The sequence below is a fragment of the Halictus rubicundus genome, chromosome 14, assembly GCF_050948215.1.
Source record: "Halictus rubicundus isolate RS-2024b chromosome 14, iyHalRubi1_principal, whole genome shotgun sequence".
Taxonomy (NCBI): Eukaryota; Metazoa; Arthropoda; class Insecta; order Hymenoptera; family Halictidae; genus Halictus; species Halictus rubicundus.
This window is the reverse complement of record NC_135162.1, coordinates 9,766,270-9,793,460: the sequence shown is the minus strand read 5'-3', so window position 1 is coordinate 9,793,460 and position 27,191 is coordinate 9,766,270. Positions and strand designations below refer to the sequence as shown.

General features: G+C 41.8%; 1 protein-coding gene across 2 annotated transcripts in view; it reads left to right on the top strand.

Moving 5' to 3' along the window:
• The window catches only part of LOC143360960 (terminal nucleotidyltransferase 5C), a 138,772-nt gene that overhangs the window by 67,761 nt on the left and 43,820 nt on the right, over positions 1 to 27,191 (top strand). The window lies entirely within an intron of this gene.

Sequence of the window (27,191 nt, the reverse complement as noted above, 5' to 3'; positions counted from 1 at the left end):
CGCGACCTTTCCTCAGTCCTTTTCTTCCTTTCGCCGTACATAGCTTTTTTTCAGCCGGTTCTTTTCCCCATTTTACCCCCACTCCCGCAGGAAACCACTCGCGTTAGGGAATAGTGAAATTCGAACGAGGATTGGCGAATATGGCGGCAACGGCTGCGATCGAATATTGTTCCTAAAGACTGTGTAACCGCGCGTCTTTTTGAACGATTCGAGAAATATTCAATTTGGAATAAATATTTTCATGTTCGATCTGTTACGTTATTACGACGTTACGCAACACGATACTTTTTGGATTGAGGAATTTGAAAGAATCGAGACGCGTGTTTCACAAGCTGGCGGGATGTAGTTTAATTGAAACGGGAACGTAATGGTAATTGGAAATGAGGCGCGTTATTATGAATACGGAATGGCGTCTGGAAACGTATCGATGACGAATTTAATTTGAATAGATGACACACACGAAATAATTTATTTATGACTTCGATCGCTTCTTCGGACATGTAGGAGTCGTTTTTGAAATTAAATGGAGGGAAAATTAGTTCCCTTTGAATCGGAATAAAATGCTATTTTGTTGTTGCCAACATATTGCCACTGCAGAACAGATAATAGATGTAAATTATCTTCTTCCAAATAATTATGCGATTTTGATATTCTCGTAGGTTCTTTTCTAACAATTAAATTATTGTTGATTAGAAGATTATTTTCTGAGAATGTAAATGTTTTCGTGTATCTAATTTTACGCACACGTCACGAATGCATGAAAATTCGTAATCTAGTGATTAAAATTGAAGTCGTGGAGTTAGAAATCACTGTACAAATATATAAATTTTAATTTTTTTTAATTGAAATTTGTGTGGCATGAGGTGTACACGCGCCGTAACTTCAACCGTAATTAGAAATCGAATTATCATTTTAAACTATTGAATTGCATTAGAACTCGTAGTTTACTATATGTATTCCGATTCATCAGCCTGATTAGAAACAGATAATAATCGGAACCACAAATTGAATTTTTTCTCGAACTCTTCTCTGATCAAATCAAAATTTATAATTCGGGTTCAGACTTGCATTTAATGTATCGTTTAACCCTTGTGAAAAAATTAATTTTATGAAACTTTCATTCGTCGTAATTGAATTATAAATTACAGAAAGTGTACGGTTAAAGTGGAGCGACTTATATATGCAAAATAAAAATTACATTAGTTGCAAGAAAGGGCGGCTACACGAAAAAATTTGAATGCGTTGTAAATAATTTGATATTAAATTCATCCGAGGTTTCTGCTATTTTGTGTTTCCTCTACTCACACTTTTGCCATAAATGCAACCGAGTCATAATATTTTCAGTTAACGACAAGACAACTCAACAGTCGATGCGACATAAAACCATAGTAAAAAGAAAAAGGGAAAAGATTGTTTTACTATTGCAATATCTACGATCGAGAGACGAATGTCTACAAAGTCAACGAAATTAACGTTATTGATTAGAAAATTGTTTTTTCCGCGACACTGTCTTCCGGGAAGCCTCAAATCGATCAAGGTCAAACATTCGCGTATTTTCTCAGAATCGATTGACGCGCGGATGGGTAAGAGGGTGTTATTCACGGCAATTGTTAATCCATCTGTTAATCGTAAATTACACACACGGGACAACACTGATTCTTACAAAACACGTCGATTATTATCCTCTTGTATTTTATCGCATCCTGTTCCTCGAGATGCTTGCTCGTTTTCACGCCGTGTTTGCATATATCTTTATTTGTTTACACTCGTTTGCGTTTATACCATATCTCTCCAACGAAAGAACTATTTACTTCCTGCTCGAACTTTCAACCAATTTTCGAAACGAACGATTCATAATTTTTGGAGTTCAACAATTCAACGCTTTATCTACCGGAAGTCTATTAATAGATTTTTGTTGACTAATCTGTATCTAAAGGAAGTTCGAAAAAAGTTACTGTATTTTTCAGATTTTTAATTTTAAATTAAATTCAAATTAAATTTAGATTACATTTTATTGCCTTTACAATTGTTCAATTATTTCATCATGTTATTCTTTCGGGTTTTCCGCGACCCGACGAACAAGTGCTCCTGTTAGGAAGTATTGGATAGTGTTTGTACGTCCCTGTATCAATAAATATCACTTTTCTCCGGAGCAAAAGAATAGAATGCAATAAAACGTCGGGACCCAGTGTCCCGGTTCTATATTGCATTTGATGCAGTTTGTCCCCCAACGGGTTTTATTAGCACTCGCGATTATTAACTCTGACCAAGAGTTATCTAAAGTTATTTAAAGCTTCGCGGGACTGTTAACTTTCGTTACTGCTTACTTCTTTGTGTATACAAGATTAATGGAAAGATATAAAACGGGCTTCGCTTTCTTTTTATTATGAAATGCAAAGGCACCAGGATTTAACGACCGTTCTCTTGTAAAACTGTGAATAGCTTTTGTTAGGTATACAAATCAATTCGTGGCCCTCGAAACTAATCAATCCCGACTTCATTTTTAATCATTTGAGAAGATTCATACAGACCGTCTAAATTTTTGTTAAATTCTCTTAATACAATTTCAATTTAATGGTGGTTGATTATTGGTAAGATTAGTTCAAATAAAAATGAATAAAGAAAGAATTGATCAGAAGAAATCAATTTTTATGCAACTCCCCTTCTAGTGGACCAGTTTTATTTTTGCATAAAGGTAGTTTAACGATGTGTGTCGTCTGAAAGTTTATTTTTCGAGAAAATTCTGAGACATAAAGTTTATAATTTTGTTTCGACGATGTTCTGATGCGCAGCACATTTTGCAGGATACGTTCGTTGAGACTCAACGCAGGTAGCCATCGCAGTAGTGCTTCTAACCGTTGCGATGGGGGTAGAATAGGGTTGCCATACATCTGCTCTCGCCACGTGAAATGTTTTCCACCGGAAAAGTTCCTTTTCAGCTAGCTGCACCACCACGAACATACTCGACAAACATGCTTTCATAGAACAGCCGCGCACACTCGAATAGACCATAGCCGACTTCCAAATAGTGAACGGCAACACGAAAATCTCAATCGCCCCTTTCGTGTAGTATTTATCTGAAAAATTAATTTTTTAAATCGTCGAAAACTACGCAGACGTGAGTTCAAAAATGAAACATGAAGAAATTTCTTAAAATCGACAGAAAATTTTTATTTTATTATTGTTTTCTAAAACACATGTGGCCGTTGCATCATATTTGTCGAACAAATAATTAACCCATTACCAATGAAAAAAGATTTCTAAATCAATTTATCAATTTTTTTCGATTTAACGAATATTTATTATTTGTTTATTTATTCTTGCGTCGGACGCGGGAAAAGGATATGAATGTTTTTTGCGGGCACTACTTTTTAGCTATTATTGTGTTCGTAGCTAGGAAGTATCATTTCGTCTAACTATGGCATTTAAATTCGAACGCGAAAAGAAGAGTAACAAGTGTTTCTCTTATCTCGTGGCGTGCAGTAATGGCGGTAATAAAAGTGGTAGTTGTTTGTTATCCTGTCGGCATTACTAGGGCCTTCATTACCCCGGGAACATATAATTATATAGATCCTTCCGACTCCGTCCAGTTGCCTTTTGACCTTCCTTTTTACCGAGTTTTTCCCTTTTCACGGTTTCCCTTCTTTTTCCCCTTTTCATCTCTTCCTTTCCCACATCGGAAGTTTTATTTCGCGGAGCATTCTACTAGCATTTTTCTAGTTTTTAAATCAGCCATTTTCTTTTGGTTGTGTAGCATCTTCAACGCCGTTTTCTATTGAACGTTCGAGAAAACATTAAACAGGCAGGCTCGCCAGGGCGTCGCGTGATGTCGCGTTTTTGATTTACAACTCTCCTCATGGGATTTCTTAAGCGCGTTTTGCGAGCCATACTTCATTCGTCGCAACTTCCTGCTGTGCCTGCCGAACGCCACAGGTTTGCGTCCGTTCGTTCGCCGCGACTTTGTACGTGTTTACTTCTTTTTCGCTTGAGATGGCTCTGCCTTTGTTGACGTCACGTTGCCCTCGGCTGTGCCCGCGGACATCGGCGGGGCGCCCCTGCCCGCCGCGAGGCTGATCTACAGTCTACCGACGACACCGTGTATAATGACGTAACCTTCGATCTTGTTGACCGGTGGGGAGGGGGGACGGGGCAGGAGGGCGCGGAAAGTGAAATACCGAAAAGAGAATAATGCGATTTTATCGGCGACGGCATCGCGCTTGGGCGAGGCCGTAAAAGTTTCGAGAGAAAAAGAGAGAGAGAGAGAGAGAGAGAGAGAGAGAGAGAGAGAGAGACCAGGCCACGGATTATGTTAGCGTCGAGGAGAAACAGCCTGTTGCACTCTGCCGACGAACACGGTTGCCCTAGGTCGCGTCACACGAGCGTCCCGCGCGCGTATTCTCGAGTATGGGATTTCGTAATCGTTCTAACAATACACGATCGGGCCGTGCGGCAGCGCGACAAACAAGAGATTGAAGAGATCCCAGGCATGATGCTAGGCGACGGGAGAATGCGAAGAAGAAACGGCGCGTGTTGCAACCTGCACACACACACACACACACACACACACGCGCGCACACGCATACACCGCCGCGAATTAATTCCCGGCCTCCGATTATTTAACCGTGATTTTTGCCACGGTTCGCGTTCACGATCGCGAGCAACCTGTTGACTGCGCAATTAGCCGCGTCGACGTGCCAAAAACGGATGCTTCTGAGCGCGCGGTTATGCGCAACGGTTAACCTCAAGGGACCCGATTGTCATTCCGCGGCGCGTCGCGATCGAACAGCTGACACAAATTAAATAATCTGCTACGGGAGAGCCGCTTCTGCGTCTCGTCGTGGCGAGTCCTACTGCGTTCTGCGCCGTCATATGTTGCCAAGGTCTCGACGATAAACGTCGCGGAACTATCCCCACTACCGCGTCGAGGAGTTCAAACATAACACGGCTCAGGTATATCTGGATGATACACGTCGCTGACAGGAACCGTGTTGCTGCCATACATCGAGAATTAGGAACAAGTGCGACGCTCTCTCGATATAAGTCAGTGGCTCCGGGACGGCTTTCGACGTACTACGGATGCGGGGGTACCTGTTTGTTCTTCAGTGGGCCGAGATTTTACGGGCCCCGTGAAGTTGTCCGTCCTTAACGGACTATACTCGAGTCAGTCGAGTGACGGAATGATCTTGTGGGGAGATGGCGTCCTGGACGGTGACATTTTAGAAGGCTGACGCGTTTAGGATGGCGTGACCCACTCGCAGCTCGATGATGATGCTCTTGTTCGATGGCGCGGCTGACTGGCGGGTCATTGCGAGCATCGCGTCACGAAATTACACGATTCACCTTGGCTAATAGAAAGGGGAAAGCTGACTCTCGGGTCGTAGACTTCGCGACCCCCTTATACGGGAGGGTGTGGACCTGCACAATTTCTTAGACATTCTCGATCATTCGACTGGAAAGCGTTTATTAACGTTTCCGGCAATATTATTACAGTGGTTACTCGATATATGTCCAAAACACGGGTCTAGCCAGGGACATGTATCGGCTAGGAGATAGGATTCTTTGATCCACGTGACCTTACAGATCCCACATGTCCTTTCATCTTCTTGGCCCCTCGCGGGGTATACCTCAGTGGGGATAGTTCTGGGACTTTCATCCGCTAGGCATTTGCGACATATATAGAGTAAACACAAAATTCAGAAAATTTCTATGGCACCAAGAGTGGTTCTCCTGATCTTCTAATTATTTCTTGATCCAGCACCTCAACTAGCTCCTGGCGAATTAATTAAATGAAAGGATTAATGTGTCTACAAGCACTTGGAAGAATATTTTAAATAAAGGAGCGTCCCAAACAGCAACTACATAGTTACAAAAAGGGTTAAGAAGTATGATACCACCGAGTACAGTGTCTTCCCGATATATGTCCCAACTATCTCGCCGCTAAGAGTCACAGACCCCCACTGCCGCGGGGTATACCCCACGAATCCAACTCGCGGTTCACCCTTCTCGCATGGTCTTAAGCAATTTTAATACAGTCAAAATGATGACATAATTCATTTGAATATATATAAATAATTCGTGTATGGTACACGTGTTGTCGGCAGCATGACTCTCGGTTTCGGGACCGTTGATCGCGGATCCGGTCGGAGGACAATTTATGAAGCTGAGCGTCTCGAGGAGAATGCAACGGGAAGTCGGCGTACACGTGTCGCGAGTGCATCGGGGAGCTAGGAAAGGAGCGAGACCCGGTGCAAAACGTCTGGTCGTGTTGGGCAACAACCAACGTTCTGTTCGCTCTCGGTATCTTTCGTGTCTCGGGCCAGTGAATGCGATTCGCCACGTTTCGCCTGTGCATCACCGCTCGATTCCTATTGGGAGAGCGAATCGAGATAGCGACATTACGTGACACGATACGTCGCGCACGTGCGTCGTGTTCGAGTTGTAATCTCGCCACTGAATTTTCCAATCACGCCTTTCACTCGTCGTCGTCGTCGTCGTCGTCGGCGTCGGCGTCGGCGTCGTCTCAGCACACTTCCTCCTTTCCTCCTATTATCTTTGCGCCGGATGATTCGCCTCGGGACCAAGGCGTCGCGTTTTCGATCCTCGGACGTTCCCTCGGACCTCTCACCGCGTCGCATGCTCGCATAATCAACGAGCTCGCCCGATCCCTCTCGTTGGGTTGGATCGACCCGAACATAATCGCGGTTCCTCAACTCTACAGTTGTACGAGCTGCTGTACAACCTATTGAAAATTTTCGGACAAAAGGAAGTTTTACAGGTTTCAGGAATTTTTGAAAAATCGATCATGCGGTCGAAAATTCGGAAAAAATTCACGGTCGCGCGTGCTGGTGGGTAGAATGTTCATGAATTTTTTCGGAATTTTTCGTTAAACAGAACGGGAGAAATGGAGCATAATTCCGTGCTCACCCTGTAACTACCCTTACGTTAGGGGTAGCGATTTGTAACTTGTCATTGAGAGCATCGTCGTTTCTCGATGTCGTCTTTTTACTTGGCGTTCTACCGCGAGGCATTATATAACGCTAGAATTCCGCGAATTTCATTCCACCGGAAATCATACTAACCGTATCGTATTTTCCTGATTTCATAGTGCCATTTCGCAATATTGAAATCGGAATATCTCTTAACACTACCACTACCGAGCCCGTCAAAATGACACACGTAATGACTTCTACATGTTACCAGAAAAGTCAAATCCGTAATTCAATAAATAATAAAGAAAAATTGCTGAATATACTGCAAACGTTACTCTTTCCATTAATCCTTAGAAGTAAACCATTTTGTTTTCTTTCCAAAAATCGTGAAGAAACCGATTACAGTCTATCAGATACATGTCCCAAATATCTAGCAGATAAAAGTCACAGGACTATCCACACCGCCATACACCCTGAGGGGCCCTGGCCTAATCCAATAATAGTACTTCTTTATTTCTGATTTTTAGCTTTCACTTCCTCCTTTCCTGGGGAACGTTCACGTAGCACACATTGTTATCAATCTTTGCTGTTTTATTTTTTCTTTCTTGAGATCACGATCCCCGCACGTAATATCATTGCAAACTGGTCCTTTCACTCATCTCGCGCACTTCCTACTTTCGTTGACTCTGTTTCTGCACGCCCAGACCTGCGAAACCGACTTTCTTGCGATGATAGTGCGACTTGCGAAGTCGTCATTTCGACGTCATCTAATGACACAGCTCTCCGACTGTTATCTACTCTGTTTGCGCGAACATTCGTGGACGTCGCGACAGACAGGAACATTAGAAATCGGATTCTCCGGTTTTGTAATATGCAATCACCGATTTTGATCGAACTTTGGTAGAACATACTCTGTTCGCAAAAACTTTTGACACGTGTGTTTTCTTAATGACGCGGCGAAAGTGCGTTTTAAATAGTAGACGGGTTTTTAGTGGAAAATAAAATTTTTTCGAGGGGAAGACACGGAAGATTAAATTGTTTCTCCGTTCAATAATTTGTTTAATGCCAATTAATGTGGAAATATACTGAACGCTTATGTCAATTTCACGATACACGCAATCGTAACACGAGGAAACTCCACTGACCGCGTATTCGGATTCCGCAACCGGGATCCAAAGATAAATATTGTCTCGGTTAACCGGATGTCCGGACAGGATCCGCCGTGGAATACTCGAACAAAAGTATATATAATCAAAATCACTATTTATACACCGTGCACGGTGGGCCGTTTCCGCAAACTAATTAATTAAGGGTCCTTGTTTTCGAGGCCGTTTTTACACGAATTTTTGGGAATTTATTTCAGGAGAACTATCGAACCCGCTGCACTGGGATTTTGCACACTTATTTATTGGCATTTGAAGCACACTCGTGATTTTTTTCAAGTACAAATCAACAAAATTGCGTGAGCTATATGTTTTTTTTATAAAGTACGTTCTAGGGTGTGTTCTGGTTTTGGGTATCATTCTTTTACCAATCATCAAGAATTTTTTCTCAAAACCTACTGAACCTGTTGCATTGGGATTTTACACACATATTTACTGGTATTTGAAGTACACTCGTGATTTTTTTCAACTAAAAATAATCACAATTACGCGAGTTATATATTTTTATGTGGAGCCTGTTTTAGGGGGTGTTCCGGTTTTGAATGTCGCTCTTTTACCGGTCCTCAGGAATTTTTTTCAAGAGAATTATTAAACTTTCCGCATCAGGATTTCGCACACATATTTACTGGTATTTGAAGTACACGTATGATTTTTTTCAAGTAAAAATAATAAAAATTCCTTGAGCTATAAATTTTTTAATAAAGTTTCGAAAGGCGTGGGTCGACGGTCCCCAAGCGTTCCGAACATTTTTCATGAATTTTGTCCAGTTTTTGGCGACCATGATCGGTTTATTTATACGACAATGATGTAACACCAGTCTACGTTTACACCGGGAAATAAACCCGGCTCGGTATTGAACCCGACGATAATAATAACAGCAATTTCACCGAAGATGAAACTCCGAATTAGAGTGATCTATGGTGTCAATAGGATAGTCAGATCGAATATAATAAGGGATAATAGCAAGTTTCAACACTGGCGTCGATGTGCGTATCATCAGCTCACCGAATAATACGTAATTAGGAGTACGCCACCAATTAGAGTTGTTTAATCGGTGGTTTCGCGATAAGCGAACGTTGATTTTAGCGCGGAAAAGGGACAATGAGAGTGAAACACTTTCGTTTGCCTTTAATTCATTGTGGACGAGGAGGACGTCGTTCCAAAACATAAATAGGTAACTCCATCATTTAATAAAAATCATTTTTATTTTGCCTAAAAATCCGGGAAAATTTGTAAGTTTTTCGTTTATCTCCAGTGTTGTTCTTTCTTTTCGGATATTTGCAGCGAGGATGTTGGAGAGTTGTTGAGAACGTTCGGTTCATTGTGTCCCCGGCGTGCAGAAGAGTTCAATCAAGCCTCTATCTGCCGAGTACCGAAGCGTTTAAGATTGTAAGACGCTTTAATAGAACAGTCGTTGCCGTCGCAACAGAGTTTCAATGGCAGAATTTCCCGGGTTTTACCGACGGCTATAAATAAAAGATCATTCCGCGGGTAACACCCACGCCGATCCTGCTCGAGACCTCATTTAGAAAATATTACCCGCGGTGCTCGTATTCTTCCGTGGCCCTTCGACCGCGAAACGCTCAAAAAGCCTGCTCTTCGCGTGCTTAAAGGCTAATTTCCACGAGCCGTAGAACCCCGTACCGCGAGGCGAACGAGGAAGGCCGCGAATTTTTTTCTGATCCGAATGAAACTGCTAATTAGGACGATTCGAGTGTTTTCAACAGTAATTTTCTCTACCGTGAACGAGTTCAGCCGCGGATTAACATATTCTTCCTGTGGCAATCTCCGTTCTTAAATTCCCAATGCAAAGAGAAATTTTTCAGAAATTTCTTTAACACATTACTTACCAGTGATTATTACATAATTTTTAGAAGACTTTCCAGTGGACTTTTCCACAGCAATTTCAACTGTGAAGGAACAATTCAGCTATAGTAACGTCATCAAAGAATTTCTAAGCCTCCTTTTGCTGCAACCATAGTCGCCAGATTAAGACACCTTCCCCTTCTACTGCGCTATTCCCCCCACTCTTACCCCACAGCACGGTCACGTGACGCGTTCCGTCTCTGTCGCGCATGCGTCGCAATGTCACGTGACTACTCCGGTACTGACAGAGGGAGGGTAACCTTTGCCTAGAATTTTTTCTAAAAAAAAACTATTGAACCTATTTCATTGGGATTTTACACACATATTTATTGGTGTTTGAAGTACACGCGTGATTTTTTTCAAGTAAAAATAATGAAAATTACGCGAGTTATATATTTTTATATGGAGTCTGTATTAGGAGGTGTTCTGGTTTTAAGCGTCATTCTTTTACCAATGCTCAAGAATTTTTTCTCAAAAAAGTATCAAACCTGTTGCATCGGGATTTTACACACATATTTATTGGTGTTTGAAGTACACGCGTGATTTTTTTCAAGCAAAAATAATCAGAATTACGCTAGTTATATATTTTTATATGGAGCCTGTTTTAGGGAGTGTTCTGGTTTTGGGTGTACTTCGTTTACCGTTCGTCAAGAATTGTTTCACGAGAACTTTGACATTAAATTAGACTTGAGTGATGATGCAAATATGGAGAAGATTCGAGAAATATCACTTATGCACTTACACAGCGCAACGAGCGTGTATGCCCAACAAACAAGATTCCAGAACCAATTAGTACGTTCTATCGCATCGTGCTCTATCTTATAGTGACTGTATCATTCACCCCGGGCGACCTTTGCACGCAATCCTGAAAGCGTCAAGAATGCATAATGCGATACGGCGCGACAAATCGACGCAATCGTATTTCATTATCTTAAAGTTCAATGGATCGTCGAGACCGATCATAAGATGAAAAATGCGACATTTCGTGGCACGTTAATGGAATGGGATCTCAGCTGCGCCACGCACACATGTATTACGGCCCACCCTGTAGATAGATTAGGTCGCCGGCAGAACGATTCCACCTGCAATGACTCCCATTAACATTCGGACACTCCCAAAAAGATAACTTTTTTTATATCGAACCATACGGCTTGAATTTCTTTTGCGAATTTAGAATAATTATTTTACCACATGACGCGGAGAAAAAATTTTGGAAAAATTCCAGCGAAACTATCGGAGCGTTGCAAAAAGTCTTGACACGTTTAAAATATTTGTAATAATTTAAATAAATGAAAATAAATAAAAATATTTGGCCCCCCATTGACATGGGGCCTCTTAAAAGAGTTGTGAAATTTTTTTTTGGTATTTTCACTGCAATTGAAATTGTAAAAAAAATTTTTCCCGCGTCGTGTGGTGCTCTAATCATGGTTCGATGTTGAAAAGGTGATTTTGTTGGAATATTAATGGGAGTCGCTGTATGTGTAGGATCGAGCTGAATCGAACTGAATCTCTCGTGGCGCGGTAGGGGTTAATCTTTTCGAGGTCAGGCCAGCAGCCGCATAAAGGACACCTTCGTGCTCGACGGCTGTTAGCCCACGTTCGCATTGTTGCAAAACGTGTTGTGCGCCTTCCTTGACATTAAAACGTGCGCTTACTGACGCGCGCGTTCCATCGCAAAAGCGTAATGCCCGCGCCTACCGGCCCCTTCCCCCCTCTTTTCCGCCGATGCTCACCTTTCCTACGATTTTTCTCGCCATCGCCCATTTCTCATTTCACCATTCTGGGCGCCTTGCAAATTTTCCGATTTCGCACCCCCCCGGAAAATGCAACTCATATCTCTTTCACCAAAAACGTATTTTTGCTCGAACATTCTGTACACTCAAACGTCTCTGAAAACTTTCAAACGTTCTTCTCGTGGCCGAAACCACATTAGATGTAAAGATTGATGCTTCCTTTTTACAACGAGCCCTTAAAAAGTGACGTACGATTTTTTTTACACTTTCTATTAAGGTTTAAGCGTACAACCAACTTTACAGCGATGTTGAAGGTTTTACGCCACCGAACTTGGTCCCAGTTTTTGTTCCATAGAACAGCGAAAAAAAAAATCGTACATCACTTTTTAAGGCGTCGTTGTAAAGGGCCGGCTTCAACCTTCAAATCTGTGGAAGATTCGTTCGCAAAAAAAAACAAACGTTTTCAACGTTTTCACAGAGCTTTGAATTTGTAACACTTTTTGAGGAAAAATGGGTATTCAGTTTCTCATCTGCTGCAGCGTGTAAAAATATCTTGGAGGAAAATAAATAATGGTCCAAGTTTTATTGCTGTACGATTGTTTTTTTTTTTACGAAATTACAACAGGTTAAATATCGCAATTTCTCGAGAATCAGACATTTTATTTTTAAATTGTCCGTGGACGTTCCATTTTGCTTACTTTGCCGATTTAAAACAATTTTCCTTAAGGCAATTTTCGCATTCTCGTCTTTCCACGAATTCCTTCTTCCTCTTCGTCTTCTTCTTCTACTTCCTAGTCTAACAGGCGACCCCATTTACGCAGCGAATATTTTGTCGCCTTTGTTCTCGATGTAACGAGCCCCCCATAGCTCTCCTTTCTTTAAAAGGCGGCCATTGTTCTTAGCTCGTGTAGTTACGATGGTGAAATTTTTAGGAGAACAAAGTTGCTCATTTTGTGCACGATGCTGCTAGTTCGGAAGATACTTCCTTCTTCCGGCACTGTTAGGTTCGTTCGCACCTTCCCGGAATTTTTAAGCGCACTATTTTTGCAATTCTCATAGTCCCCCCAAAAAATATTTAAACATTACAGAGAAAACATTTTTCGAAGTTCTCACAGACGTTTGAATTTGCAGCAATTTTACGAAAAATGGGCCTCCAGTTTCTCGACCGCTGCATCGTGAAAAAAAATCGTATATCAATTTTTAAGGTCTCGTTGAAAAAAGGAAGCTTCTGCCTCTAAATCTACGGTGGTTTCATTCACGGGAAAAATTTTTCAAAATTCTCACAGACGTTTGAATTTGCAGAATCTTTAGGAAAACTGGGCCTCCGGTTTCTCGACCGCTGCACCGAGAAAAAAATCTTAGAATAAAATAGACAACGTAGTATGAAACTAGAGGCTTCTAGCTTTAAAATGAGTCCAAATTTATAATCCTACGATAATTTTTTAGGAAGTTATTACAACTCGAATCTAGGCAATTTTTCAAGAATCGGGTATTCAGTGTTGAACGTGTGTTTTCCGTGACACCCTGTACATAAAACTATGTAACACTTCGGCGAGCTGACTTTTACCATTGCCATAAACGCGAGAATTTTACCGTTACCATGAAAAATGTGCCCGTTTTTGCAAACTGTAATTGTATGAATATTCCATTACTTTTTTCGTATCCAACAATAAGTGAAATTCCAATTAAACTGAGCACGGAAAAAAGTCGCACCTGCTACCTGCGGATAAAAAAAAACCGATTAAATTAATTTTTCCGTGCGCGTTGCGCAACAAAGTTGTTATTACATAGCGCAGACAACGCACTAAGGTGAACACTGCAATAAGACAGTCGAACGTTGTTCCTCGTGGATCTTGATGACACCGAATTACCTTCAATCGGCTATCGCGATTTTTGTCGGTGAAATTAATCTTCAATGCAGTGCTCACTGAAACTCGTTTCGCAAGTCATCGCCGGGCTACAAGTGGTGATTACGCGGCCATTCTGTACGAGCGTCTCGGTCTCGCGTGTTTAAGTATAGTCTCGTGCACCACGAAAAATCGTTTCGTAATCCAGTTCCTTCGATAATTCATTGCAAACCTTTTTCCTTTATCTCGACGTTTCTTCATCGTCCCATTGATACGAGAAACGTGGGCGGTGCTCCGCGCACGATTAACGACCTGGTAATCAATTAATCTTCGGATTGCCAAATTCGCGTTGAAAAGCTGCAATTTATCAAATTAACGCGACACCGGCGCTATCGAGCTGCTTAAAAATTATTATTAGTCGTACAATCAATCCCACCGAGTATCAATCTACTGCATTCAATTATTTATGCAAAATAGAAATTGCCTGAATCACCCTAGATCTATCCATTTTCGCAATAGTATTTTCAAATAACATTTGCTTATACTTCAGTTTTCCTTCTTTTATTTTTGGGGGTGGCTTTAACGCCTTGGTGGAAACAAGTGATTTTCAAGAATTTTTTTTTGAATAACTATTGGACATACGGGGCTGGACTTTTTGGGGATGAAAACAGATAGTCTGTAGGTGTAGGAGGTTTTTTTTTATTCTATTCCTTCAATTATTTATTGCGTTAATTCTTGTATAAATTGAGGTGAATTTTTGGTCAGGTGTTTTGGGGGTGGCTTTAACGCCCCTGTGGAAACAAGTGATTTTCAAGAATTCTTTTCTGAATAACTATTGGACATACGGGGCTGGACTTTTTGGGGATGAAAACAGATAGTCTGTAGGTGTAGGAGGATTTTTTTTATTCCATTCCTTCAATTATTTATTGCGTTAATTCTTGTATAAATTGAGGTGAATTTTTGGTCAGGTGTTTTGGGGGTGGCTTTAACGCCCCTGTGGAAACAAGTGATTTTCAAGAATTCTTTTCTGAATAACTATTGGACATACGGGGCTGGACTTTTTGGGGATGAAAACAGATAGTCTGTAGGTGTAGGAGGTTTTTTTTTATTCTATTCCTACAATTATTTATTGTGTTAATTCTTGTATAAATTGAGGTGAATTTTTGGTCAGGTGTTTTGGGGGTGGCTTTAACGCCCCTGTGGAAACAAGTGATTTTCAAGAATTCTTTTCTGAATAACTATTGGACATACGGGGCTGGACTTTTTGGGGATGAAAACAGATAGTCTGTAGGTGTAGGAGGATTTATTTTATTCTATTCCTTCAATTATTTATTGTGTTAATTCTTGTATAAATTGAGGTGAATTTTTGGTCAGGTGTTTTAATAAATATAAAATTGGGTCGGAGAGTTATTGTTCTTGTTCCGCTACGGTGGAGGGTGGTTGACCTTCAAAATCGTAGAAAGTTGAAGAGGCGCGTTTTTCGAATGGTGTCTCCTGGCACGGTGTCAAGTATACGTGTTGCACGCGCTCGCTGGTAGATTTAGAGCAGCCGAGCCGAAGTAAGACGTAAAGGCGCGTGTACGGCCGCTCGAAACAGGTGACTGCCGTCTATGGTTCGAGCGCATAATTAATCGGCCGTCTAAATACGGTGCACGAGGCGAAAGACTTACCTTCTCGACGGCGGCCACGACTCCATGTGGCTAATTAAAGACCGGCGAATATCGGCCAGCGAGGAAAAAGACCTCGAGGGGGAGGCCCTGCCACGCGGATTTCGAGACGCTTTCTTTCGGCTCCCGTCGAACTTGTGCCGTTCATTAGCGATTACAATCGAGAACCGAAGCATTTGTCACGCACTCGAACCTTGTCGATTAGGCTGCCCGTCTCCGTGCCAAATTAAAAGTCTCCGGGACCGGGGGAATATAAATTAAGCGAGAATCTATTTTTCGTGAAATGCGAGAGCAGACAGGTGTACCGACAGAAATTAATTGCCTTGTTATTTTATGTTTCACTCTAGGGACCTAGGGATTTTTTAGTACACACCGGCGACCCTGAAAATTATTTTTCAAAAATTTACTCAAGGGATCAAGCAAAAATTAGGAAAAATTGTGTCATTTTGAAGGACCTTCGAAATCGTGTCCGATAACAATTTTGTTCGCTAATAACGAGAATAATTAGAGACGTTCAATGGCCCACCTTGTGACGAGTTCAATTTGTTTCTAATTAAATTTTGTGTTTTATTTATTTCCGGTTTATGCGTGATTCGCTTTTAAAAATTGCAGGCTTCTCGCGTTAACGCGCGCGTTCAGTAGAATATGCCAGCATTGGTCAGACGCTGCTCCTGCATTCCCCGACGTGTTTCGAGACGTCGACTGTTCATTGTTTCGAGACCTTGTGGACTTTGTATTTACTATAGTGGAGTGTACACAGTATTGTAGTGCTGTAATCGTGACTCGTGTGCGGTACCAATTTGTTGAACAACCGAGTTAACAAAAATATATTTTCCATCGAGCTTATCGGATCGTTTGAGATTGTGAATGGACAATTTATAGTGTATCTATTTACACTAAAATAATTTGTACAATAAACTGATTTATTTGCTACAATAATTATCATGCAAATCAAATTTTTTTTTGGGATCTAAGGATCACGAAAGTGATCTATACAATAAAGATCTCTCCTATTCTTGCATACTGAGTACCATTGGGTCGAGGCAAAAACAATTTTCTTTTACTATTTTTGATCGTTATTCGCCATTGAGCGTTTTTATTTAGCAACTTGTTAAAACACATTTTCGCAACTTTTTTACCGTGGATTGGCAAACCAATCGATAGCAATCGTGCGTCTCCAACTGGGTCACGGAGTCATCTATTTTTTGTACATTTTTTTTTCGCAAACACGATGTACGTTCTTCTTCGCCAGCGATGGCGAACCTAACTTGAACGCACTCTCGCCAACTCGCTAGTTTCTGCTCGCGGACCAAGTGCAATTTGCGGAATTGGAGTTTTCATTCGAGGGCGGAAAGCAGGGAAGTAATCGCGCCATTCGTTCGACTGGAAACATTAATCGGATTTACGCGCAACTTGCCGTTTAACTTCGCTCGGCGCCGAAGGCTCCAATTATTGTCTTTAACACTTATTGTCTTTAACACTTCCCGCTGGCTGCGTCGGTCATGCGAACATTGGAAATCGTCGGCGGTCGCCATTTTTCCTGTCCCGACGGACGCTGAGGGGTCGAAAGAATCGCAGAACTATGCAATTAAGGTTCCGTGTAAAACGTAAAAATTAAAAAAAAAAAACCACCTCGAGGGTTCAACGTTTTAATCCAAAAAGTGTGACCACTATGTTATCGAGAAATAGTGGACATATAAACTGTGACAACTTCGTTGAAAAAAATATCACAATAATAATTTTCGGCTGATTTTAAAGATCGAAGACCATACTTTCGTTATTAATTTTTTCGTTTAAATATTTTCGAGAAATTGCGTGGAATGTCGCTGTTCAGTTGATTGGCGAATTTGCCGGGCACGGTTTGCAGAACGAATTGCATAATAAAATAGTGGAACGAGGCGCTTGGCGATTAACAGACCGTCGGAAACGACGTAATCGCGACACTATAATAGGACACGGAACACTGTCAATTTTATGAGCACGCGACCGCCGGGCTCCACCCACGAATTCGTTGGAAACCGTTGGTTTATCGTCGACTGGCCCACTTCTTCTTCCCTATCGAGACCAGCGCTATCGAGCACGGTTGCTATCGCGTCGCTGACATCGGGAACAATGGCCCACGCAGTGTCGCCAGATCAGGGGAATTTACTCGAGTCGAGGGGAATACAGTTACCCCCTCTCTAACATTGCCGCGTGAGTCACGACGCAGGCGCGGACGCAACGCGAATTCGGCGCGCGCATCAAGTCACGTGACGGGTCAGAAAGTGGGGATTCTCACTGGAGAGTGGGGGAATAGCGTCGTAGAAGGGGAAGGGTACAGTGGGACTTCAATCTAGCGACATTTACCAGAGATAGTGTCACCACACAGGGGCAATCCAGGGGAATACAGCTACCCCCTCTCCACCGCTACCCCGGGTTAGTCACGACGCAGGCGCAACGCGAATTCGGCGCGCGCATTAAGTCACGTGACGGGACTCTGGGGATTCTCGCCGGAGAGTGGGGAAATAGCGTCGTAGAAGGGGAAAGGTACAGTGGGACTTCAGTCTAGCGACATTTACCAGAGATATTGTCACCACACAGGGGCAATCCAGGGGAATACAGTATCCCCCTCTCCGCCGCTACTCCGGGTTAGTCACGACGCAGGCGCAACCCGAATTCGGCGCGCGCATCAGGTCACGTGACGGGTCAGAAAGTGGAGATTCTCGCCGGAGAGTGGGGGAATAGCGGCGTAGAAGGGGAAGGGTGGAGTGGGAGAAACAAATCTTAATCTGGCGACACTGGGCCCACGGGCCGAGACTTGACGAGCTCAAAAAGTTTACCGAGCTGGACCGTCGAATTGTTCCGATGCTTCAATAAAGAGTGGGGTCTACGAATCGCCAGTTTACGTCTGACGATGTTGCGTTATGCGACCCCGAGCCATTCAGCCCGACGAGGATGCGAGTTTAATGCGGTGATCTAATTATTACGTTGGCGCCTGTCGGACGCTGCGATCTTCGGAATACTGTGCCACATCGGGGACACTGGGGACATAGGGAGGCGATATAATTTGAACTATGTCGTAGACATAGTAGACACAAAATGTTACGAATTGAAAGGTCTGTGTGAAACATCGAAAATATTTACTATTGCTTGTCTGCTCCGTGTGTGTCGAAACTCGCGCGACGATCGTCTAGAAAGATTCATTTGAATCGGGTTAGGCCCTCGGTCAACGGAGAAACCGACGATATCGTATGCGATCCACGACGTCTACCTTGTCTTGGTCACTCGTGGGAGGAGTCGCCTCTGTCAAGGTCTTCGCATACTCATTTCACATGCTCTTATCGGCAAGGCGATGCCGAGTGCGTCTCGGCGTGTCCCACATCGCCGGATGCTCGAGGTCGCTCGTCTCCGCGAGATGAACGAGTGTATCTTGACAATTTCAGGGCGGAGCCAGTTGCAACAACTGGGGGAAAAAAAAAAGGATTTTTCCTTTTCTTGCCTGAATTGATAGGCAACCTTGTTCAGACGCAACGCGTTTCCAAGAACGCTTCAACGAACCTGTAGTCTTCTAAGAGGGTAGATCACCTTGACCATCTGAAAGGATGCTCCTTTCGGGAATTTTTCCAAGGATAATTAATGGGTGAAAAATTCCGGCCTTTTACAGCGATATTAGCATAACTCTTAACTTGATTCCCCATTTTTTTGAGAATAGAATACTCAAAAATGGCCGAGTTATTCGCCGTTTTGGAAACCCATCCCAGACCCTAGACCACCTTGACCACCTACAAGCATACTGTGTTTGAACATTTTTTTAAGGATAATTAATGGGTGAAAAAATCCGGCCTTTTACAGCGATATTAACATAACTCTTAACTGTATTCCCCATTTTTTTCAGAATAGTATACTAAAAAATTACTGACTTATTCGCCGTTTTGGAAACCCATCCCAGATCCTAGACCACCTTGACCATCTACAAGCATACTGTTTTTGAAATTTTTTTTAAGGAGAATTAAACGGTGAAAAATTCCGGCCTTTCACAGTCATATTAACAGAACCCTTAACTTTATTCTCAATTTTTCTCGAAGCAAAATATCAAAAAATGGCAGAGTTATTCGCTATTATCGAAACGGCCTTTTATCGGTACTTCAATGGACAGCTGCCATTGCTGACAAAAAAATCGGCGTGACACAGACGGCGCGAGGGATCGATAGATCTCTCTCGATCGTTTTCGCTCTCGCGGTAATTGTTCGAGGCAAGGCTGCTCTATATAAAATGGCCGAGCTACATGTCCCGTAACGAGAACGAAGTACGAAATGCCTCGCGCATTTCACCAGCCGATCATGTGTGTGCAACGTTCGTTTTCCAACGAACACAGAGCGCGCGCGTTTTATGCGGGAATGCTCCAGTTCAGCCCTGTAAAAGGAATGTCGCTGGTCTTTCAAGGTTCACGAGCACGTACCAGGGCGTGGTATGCACCTGGAAATCCGACTGGCGAAGCAATAACCGATCTCGTTATGATTGGCAAATCCCGCGGTGGGCTGACTGACATGCCACTTGTTTTGCATGCTCGATTTTCTTCGGACCTTTTTTACCCCCGGCGGCCTAGCATCGTGGTTCTGTGTCTCTCGAACGGCCGCGACACACGCGTTCATATTCGTTTCACTTTCTTTTTGCGACCCGATCGATCGCTGCGCTTTTTTTGCTCGAAACCGATCGAATACGGTACTCTCAGGAGAGTTAGGCATACTAACAGAATTAGAACTTTGACGCTCGACTTCCCTACGCTCTCTATGTGCAGCAATCTACCGATATATTGTGCGGATACGCACGATTTTTCGGGAAAAATTTATCCCCACCATTTTGATTTTGATTATTTTTTTCTGAAACTTTTGTCGAAACATTGGTGACATTCTTCTGATTAAAACGAACCCAAACACGATACAATTCGGAGCTCGTTCGTCCGTTTAATCCACGTTTTAGTGGAGCCTCGATTATCCGAACCAATGATCCGAACTTTACAATTGTCCCCACGAGCTTTCGAGGCCTGTGATACGTCATTCTGTTCGTTTCGACGTCCTGAATACGAATATGTCTTCCGTTTCCGGCGGAAATTACAAACTTCCGAGATATTCCCGGAAAACTTTGTTACAATTAGAATTGTAATGTCTGTATTATAAACTCTGGAATTATCGGAATTCTCTACAGAGTTTCGGGGCATGTAAAACATAAGAGTAGAAGACGAAGAGAAGCCTAACGCAATCAGCGTGGCCTCAAAGGATTAACTAATCCTCCGGTGGCTTTATGTAACGATTTCGCAGCTACATCTCCGTATCGGTTATGATAGCTGTTCGCCGGGCTGTCGTTAAGTTGCTCCCGACAGGTCGATAAACTTCGCGATTGACAGGGACTTTTATTGACTTTCCTATCAGCGGGCAGACAGGTCGAGGGAGCTACCATTATATGCCATAACGTTGAGAAAGTATTCTTCGGTAGCCGAGAATCCGTCGAGTGCTCGACAACTTTATACCGCGATTGAATAGACAGTGTGTTGACACTCGGATATTTTTTTTTCTTCTTCTTGATTCCTGCTCGTATAGCGTCTCGATTAGGCCGAGGAGACAAGCGAATGTTACGTGTTCGTATAGAGACGTTACTTGGAGTTATTAATATATTTTCTTTCTTCGCGCCTGCACGCGGAAATTTATTTTATCGGAGAGAGGCAATTATGAGCGAATGCATCGGTGGCGACTACTGCATTCCTCGGTTTCATAGTCTTTATTGCCTTCTCACGAGACACGAGCCACAATCCCAGACAATTCGCCGGCGATTAGGGTAACGTGAAATACCCGATGGAATTTATTGTATTTATGCACATATGTTGAACAAGAACCTGCAATCCTTTTCTTACTGCAACGTGTGTTTTAATGGCGACAGGTATGCGGTTATTACGTAGAATCATTCTGTAGTTTATTGTCGCTTTATGCAGATTTTAATGTAATTAAGTATGATAATGGAGGGCACCTAAAACGTGCCATTTCTTAATTTATTTCTACACTTTCAATTCCCGAATTAAATTAAAATGCGATTGAGATTTTCCTGTTTTTGTGGTACAGTAAAAGATTGCAGACTGTTCGCATTTGTGTGTGCAATTGCCGGCGTAATATATTGTTGTTAACAGTACAGAAAGTCGTGATTAGTTGTAACATTTTCGTTTTCCGGTTAGAAACAATTCAACGTCCGTGCGAAACCATGTCAACCGGCGGTCCTCGGGGAAATTACAAAACAAAACTGGTCCTCGGACGGGCGAGCTTTAAAAATATTCTATCGGGTCCCAAGAGCTCGGTGTCTTAACAAAAATTTATTCGAGCGGACATCCGCTTGTTGCGCATTTTCCCGAACTTCTACAGGGAATCTTCTTGGGAAAGTGTGTCAACCCGATTTCTGAAATTAAAAGAGACTTTACAGTCGAGTGATTGCGCGACAATAAATCTGGGCGATCTCGTAGCACTGGTTCGTCATAAGACTCTGCGGATTTTGCGATAAAAGGTGAAATTTCAAAAGCTGGAGAGGGTTTGAAAAATCTCTTCGATGGGTCGCGAAAATGTTCACTATTGGGAATTTAAAAAATTAAATATGCAAGCTTGAGTCAAGATGGGAGAACAATATTTTAGATATTGTAAGATACAAGTATTAAGATTGTGTGTATAAAATTTGGAGCGAATCGGGCAACAATTGCGAAAGTTATAAAATATTCTATGCAATGATGTTCTGGAACAGGGTTAAGTATTCAAATGTTCACTATTGGGAATTTAAAAAATAAAATATGCAAGTTTGAGTTTAGATGGGGGAATAATATTTTAGATATTGTAAAATACAAGTATCAAGATTGTGTGTATAAAATTTGGAGCGAATCGGTTAACAATTGCGAAAATTATAAAATATTCTATGCAATAATGTCCTGGAACAGGGTTAAGTATTCAGATGTTAACTATTGGGAATTTAAAAAATAAAATATGTAACTTAGAGATATGCTAGCAGAATAATATTGTAGATATTGTAAAATACAAGTATCGGGATTATGTATATCAAATTTGGAGCGAATCGGTTAACAATTGCGAAAATTATAAAATATTCTATGCAATGATGTTCTGGAACAGGGTTAAGTATTCAAATGTTCACTATTGGGAGTTTAAAAAATAAAATATGTAACTTAGAGATATGCTAGCAGAATAATATTGTAGATATTCTAAAATACAAGTATCGAGATTGTGTATATCAAATTTGGAGCGAAGCGGTTAACAATTGCGAAAGTTATAAAAAATTCTATGCAATGATGTACTGGGACAGATTACAACCACTTTGTTGCAGTTGATGAAGAATAAAATAGAATTGCACCTAATAATTATTACATCATATTCGCGAACTGTGTCGACTCAGAAATATAAAAATGAGTACACCAATGGTAAAGTTATTGATTTATGTTGTCCCTTGTTGTTTAGTATTCGAAGATTGTAAAAACAAGGCGTATTTTTTCTGTAAACTGTGGAAGTGTTCAGGCTTTTACTTTCTGTTTGCGCAACTCGGTCGGAGATTTTCTTGTTTATTTTTCATTCCTGCATTCGCGGATGCATTAAGGCGTGCACGTTGTCCGAACCTCGAGAATAAAAGACCCAGACCTTGATCGGGCGTGGACCTGCATGGTCCCATAATGCTTTATTCGAGGGTCTTAAGCGGTCTTTCGGGTTGTTTTTCGAGCCTTGTGGTTATTGCGAGACAGCCTACTCTGCTCATGCGATCGGGCGAGCCTTTTGCCACTGTTGTGCGCCTCTTGCAAGTATCTCGTGCTCGGGAATCCGAGCTGGCTCGCGACCCAATTTCCTTCCCGTGCACCGGTTCCACCTTGAGACCCTTCGAGGTTACATTCACCGGCTTTCTGGAGGTCTCGTTTTTTCCTCGAAGGTAGTGAACGGCGAGAGGCAAGGAAATGTCAAATCACTTCGTCGGGTTGCGTGGCCCCTGTCGCGAAAACGATCCTCTGCAGCATGATCCGTTTTGGGCATCGATCACGAGAAACGGTAGCAAACTAATATTCTCTTAAATTCTACAAAATTCTCTTAATATGTTCACCATTCTACGTAAATAGTGTAAACGCACGAAATGCATGCGGAGGACCAAAAAGTATTTGAACATTTAGAACCGAAAAAATAATTGTTCCCTAAATTGTTTATTTAAATTTTAATTTAAAATAAAGTCTTCGCATTACAAAATTATGCTTTCTGCTTTCGCTAAATCTGTACTACTAATTTTAGATTGCATATTGAAAAGCGCCAGAGGGAAATATGCAAAGTTTCTCCAGTCTTTACTCGATATATGTCACAAATATCTATCAGATATATGTCACAAATATCTATCAGATATATGTCACAAATATCTATCAGATATATGTCACAAATATCTATCAGATATATGTCCCTGGCCAGACCCGTGTTTTGGACATATGTCGAGCAGACGCTGTATTAGGTATAACACTGTTCAAAGGTCAACAAGGACTTTTATACTATTATCTAATCTATTTTACAACATCGATACTAACGCGAGATTTTTTTTTTTATTGTTTCAGGTAAGTCGGATCGTGCTTTTACAGTGCAATTACACGTGTCGTACAAATAGCTGTAAGTAATAATGCTAAGAACTCGAGGTGGATTGATAATAATTTAATCCGTTTGAACAATTGAATCGTTCTTGACTCATGGTACCAACTTGAATGTTGATCTTGACGAATGATACGTCATAGCAATAGATCTATTGACACCACTTGGTCATCGGTGTCTCTAATAATACAGTAGACAATTTTCCAATGACAATTTGCGATACTTCAATTCTCGTTGCCGTTACAGATCTAAAAAAGAAAAAAAAAATTGTACAAACTCTACCATTTCAGTGATTTCTACAAAATCTAATTTTCTCAAACCGTTCGTAGACCGTTTTAAAAAGTTACTGCATTTTAAGGGGCAAAGAATTTGAACTTAGTATTGCTTTCGACTAAATAAAATTATCAAGAAAGGAAACAAGTAGCTTCTGTCGAAAATTTCTATTTCCCACAAAAATCCGCAGCCGCCCACGCATGCGCAAAGCGTTCACCGTAGTTTGACGTCACGAAAACGTCCTCAGTTACAATATTCTACAGAGAATAGTAATCTCTGCAACAGCGGATTTATGACAAAAAAGGAGTAGGTATAAATTTCTACTTCACTCGAGCTTCACTTTATTTTGCGATCAATTTCAAGGACAACTTTGGCGACAAAAAGATAATACAATCTACCCTTATTTTACAAAGTCGCTATTAACCTGTCGTCTACAAAACTGTAAATTAAAAAAAAATTTGCAAATGGTCTCCGGTCCAGTGAAAGCTGGAGGACTCGGCGAAGGAGAAGCGATCTTCAGGAAACCGGACGTGGATGCCATAAGCGAAAAACGCGGAATCCCATCGTTTCTAATCCCAGGCTCGCATAATTCCGCGAGCTGCGCGGTCTAACATGTTATACGTGTCGCCGTTGCATAAACGGGCCGTTTCCCGGTTGCGTCGGAACTAAACCGTTCACTTTCTTTGTGTTCTCGCGCGTTCTCGAACCGAGAAACACACACACGGCGATCCTGCAACAGCAGCAGCGGCAGCGGCAAGCAATTGCACCGAAGAAAATGCATCGGTCGCGGTTCTCGCGTCCCCGTGAAAGTGCATCCGCGGCCGAAGAAAAGATGCATCTGTGACGAACAATGTCCGTGGTTGGTCCCCCTATTCTTCTTCCATCGATCCGACTTTAGACGAGTCGCTCGCCGCGAACGTGACCTTTTTCTGGTATTTAGGATAAAAGGTATTCGCCGACGTGTTCTCGGCTGTTGCGCAGCTCCGCGGAATCGCTTCCAGCAATCGTCACACCTCGCCGTTTAGGGCCGAGCCTAATCCCAACCAATCGGAAAGGCAATGTTGCTTCTTTGCACAGCCCCGACCCTTCGAAATTATTAGCCCCGCAAGAGCGCGTTAGGTCCTCTTCGCATTTTGAGTATAGCTTGCCCTTCGCCTTTGCTATTGTTACAATGGAAATTTTCTGCGTTTGTGACGTGAGACACGAGGCACCTGCGAATTCAGAATTTTATTTTATTTGATTTTATTTTTTCTTTCAGAATTTTAGTAGGCCGAAAATCGCATATCCAACCAATTAAAAGTAAACGATTTTTTCAACGAATAATTTTAAAAGGAATAAAATAGTAAATTAATAAAGAAATTAGTTAATTTCTTTCCTTGAATGACAATCCTGAAAGAAATAGTCAGATTGCAGGGAGTAGTAAAAAATTGGCTAAAATAAATCGTTGAGTAGCCGTTGTATGTCGGAATTCGGGTCAATTTTGACCCGCAATCACAATATTCTCCTTGCACCCTCTAAATTCTAATTTTCTAGGAGCCAATCGACGCTGTTAACTATACTTACTTGGCCCTGTAGGAATGTCAACGTTGACCCGAAAGAAGTAGGCTCAAAAATTATGCGAACAAGATTGATGCTCATGGATTAGCACATCCAGTCACGATCGCCCTAAAATCGTCAGAGGTATCTGGCTCGCGAGGGTTAATGGGTTTTAAGGTTAAAAAATGTGTCAACTGTGCTCTTAATTGTAACTTGAAGACGGAGCTCTGTTTAAGGGCATGGAAGAAGAAAAAAACGAAACAGTTGGTAATGTAAGATAAATTAAATGAGGTGAGGAACGTGTTGCTCATCCAGGACAGATTACACTGTGTCTGGCCATAAGAGTAATGAATCTAGTTGCCCCATGGTCAGACTCAGCGACGTAACCGCAATTAAACCTCTTTAACTGTGACAGAGTTGTTCGCTTTTCTCCGTTGCTGTCCTTTCTTCACCCTAGAATTGCAATCTTCTACAGAAAAATCTGACACAGTGATTCCCAACTTTTTACGAGTCGTTATTGTTAGACAGCGGAAATATATGCGGAATAAAAATCGTTCGCATTCATTGCAAGCCGTGGGAACCAAGTAGGAATTTATTCCTCTTTTTAGTGGTTTTATTCAGCTGTAAGAACGGTATCGATGCTCTTCAATTCTTGCAATCTTTCGTCCGATAACGATTGTTCATACAAAGAAGCACCGATTTTCCTTCGGTACAGATTTTTCTTCAGAACTGATTTTTCTTGAAAACCAATTTTTCTTCAGATTCGATTTTTCCTTCAGTACCGATTTTTCTTTAACGCCGGTTTTTCTTTAGTACCGATTTTTCTTTAGCACCGATTTTTCTTTAGCACCGATTTTTTTCAGAACAGATTTTTCTTCAGAATCGATTTTTCCTTCAGTGCCGATTTTTCTTCAGAACCGATTTTCTTCAGAACCGATTTTTTCCCAAACCGATTTTTCTTTTGCACCGCTTATTCTTCAGAACCGATTTTTCTCCGGAACCGATTTTTCTCCGGAACCGATTTTTCTTCAGAACCGATTTTTCCTTCAGTGCCGATTTTTCTTCAGAACCGATTTTTTCCCAAACCGATTTTTTCCCAAACCGATTTTTCTTTTGCACCGCTTTTTCTTCATAACCGATTTTTCTCCGGAACCGATTTATCTTCAGCTCCGATTTTCCTTCGGTACCGATTTTTCTTCAGCACCGATTTTCCAATAAACAAATTAGAGCCCATTTCGCGATTTCAACCACTGTCTTTGCGATTTGGTCCTGTTGTACGTTCCGTCGTTTCGCCTAGAAGAAGTCGCGTGGCTATAGTGATTTGCGACAGAATGCGTACCAGAGGAACGTGCGCGTACGCGAGAACGCGAAAAATGCATTCAAACTATTTCCATACAACGGCCGCCGGTACGAGCGTAGGCATTCCGGGTAGATAAATCGACGATGACGAGAAACATGCTAATGTATGTACAGGGTGTCCCGCAATTCTACATGCAAAAGTGACTCGGAAAGAAAGAAAAAATTGTTTTCGTTTGACGCCCCGTTTT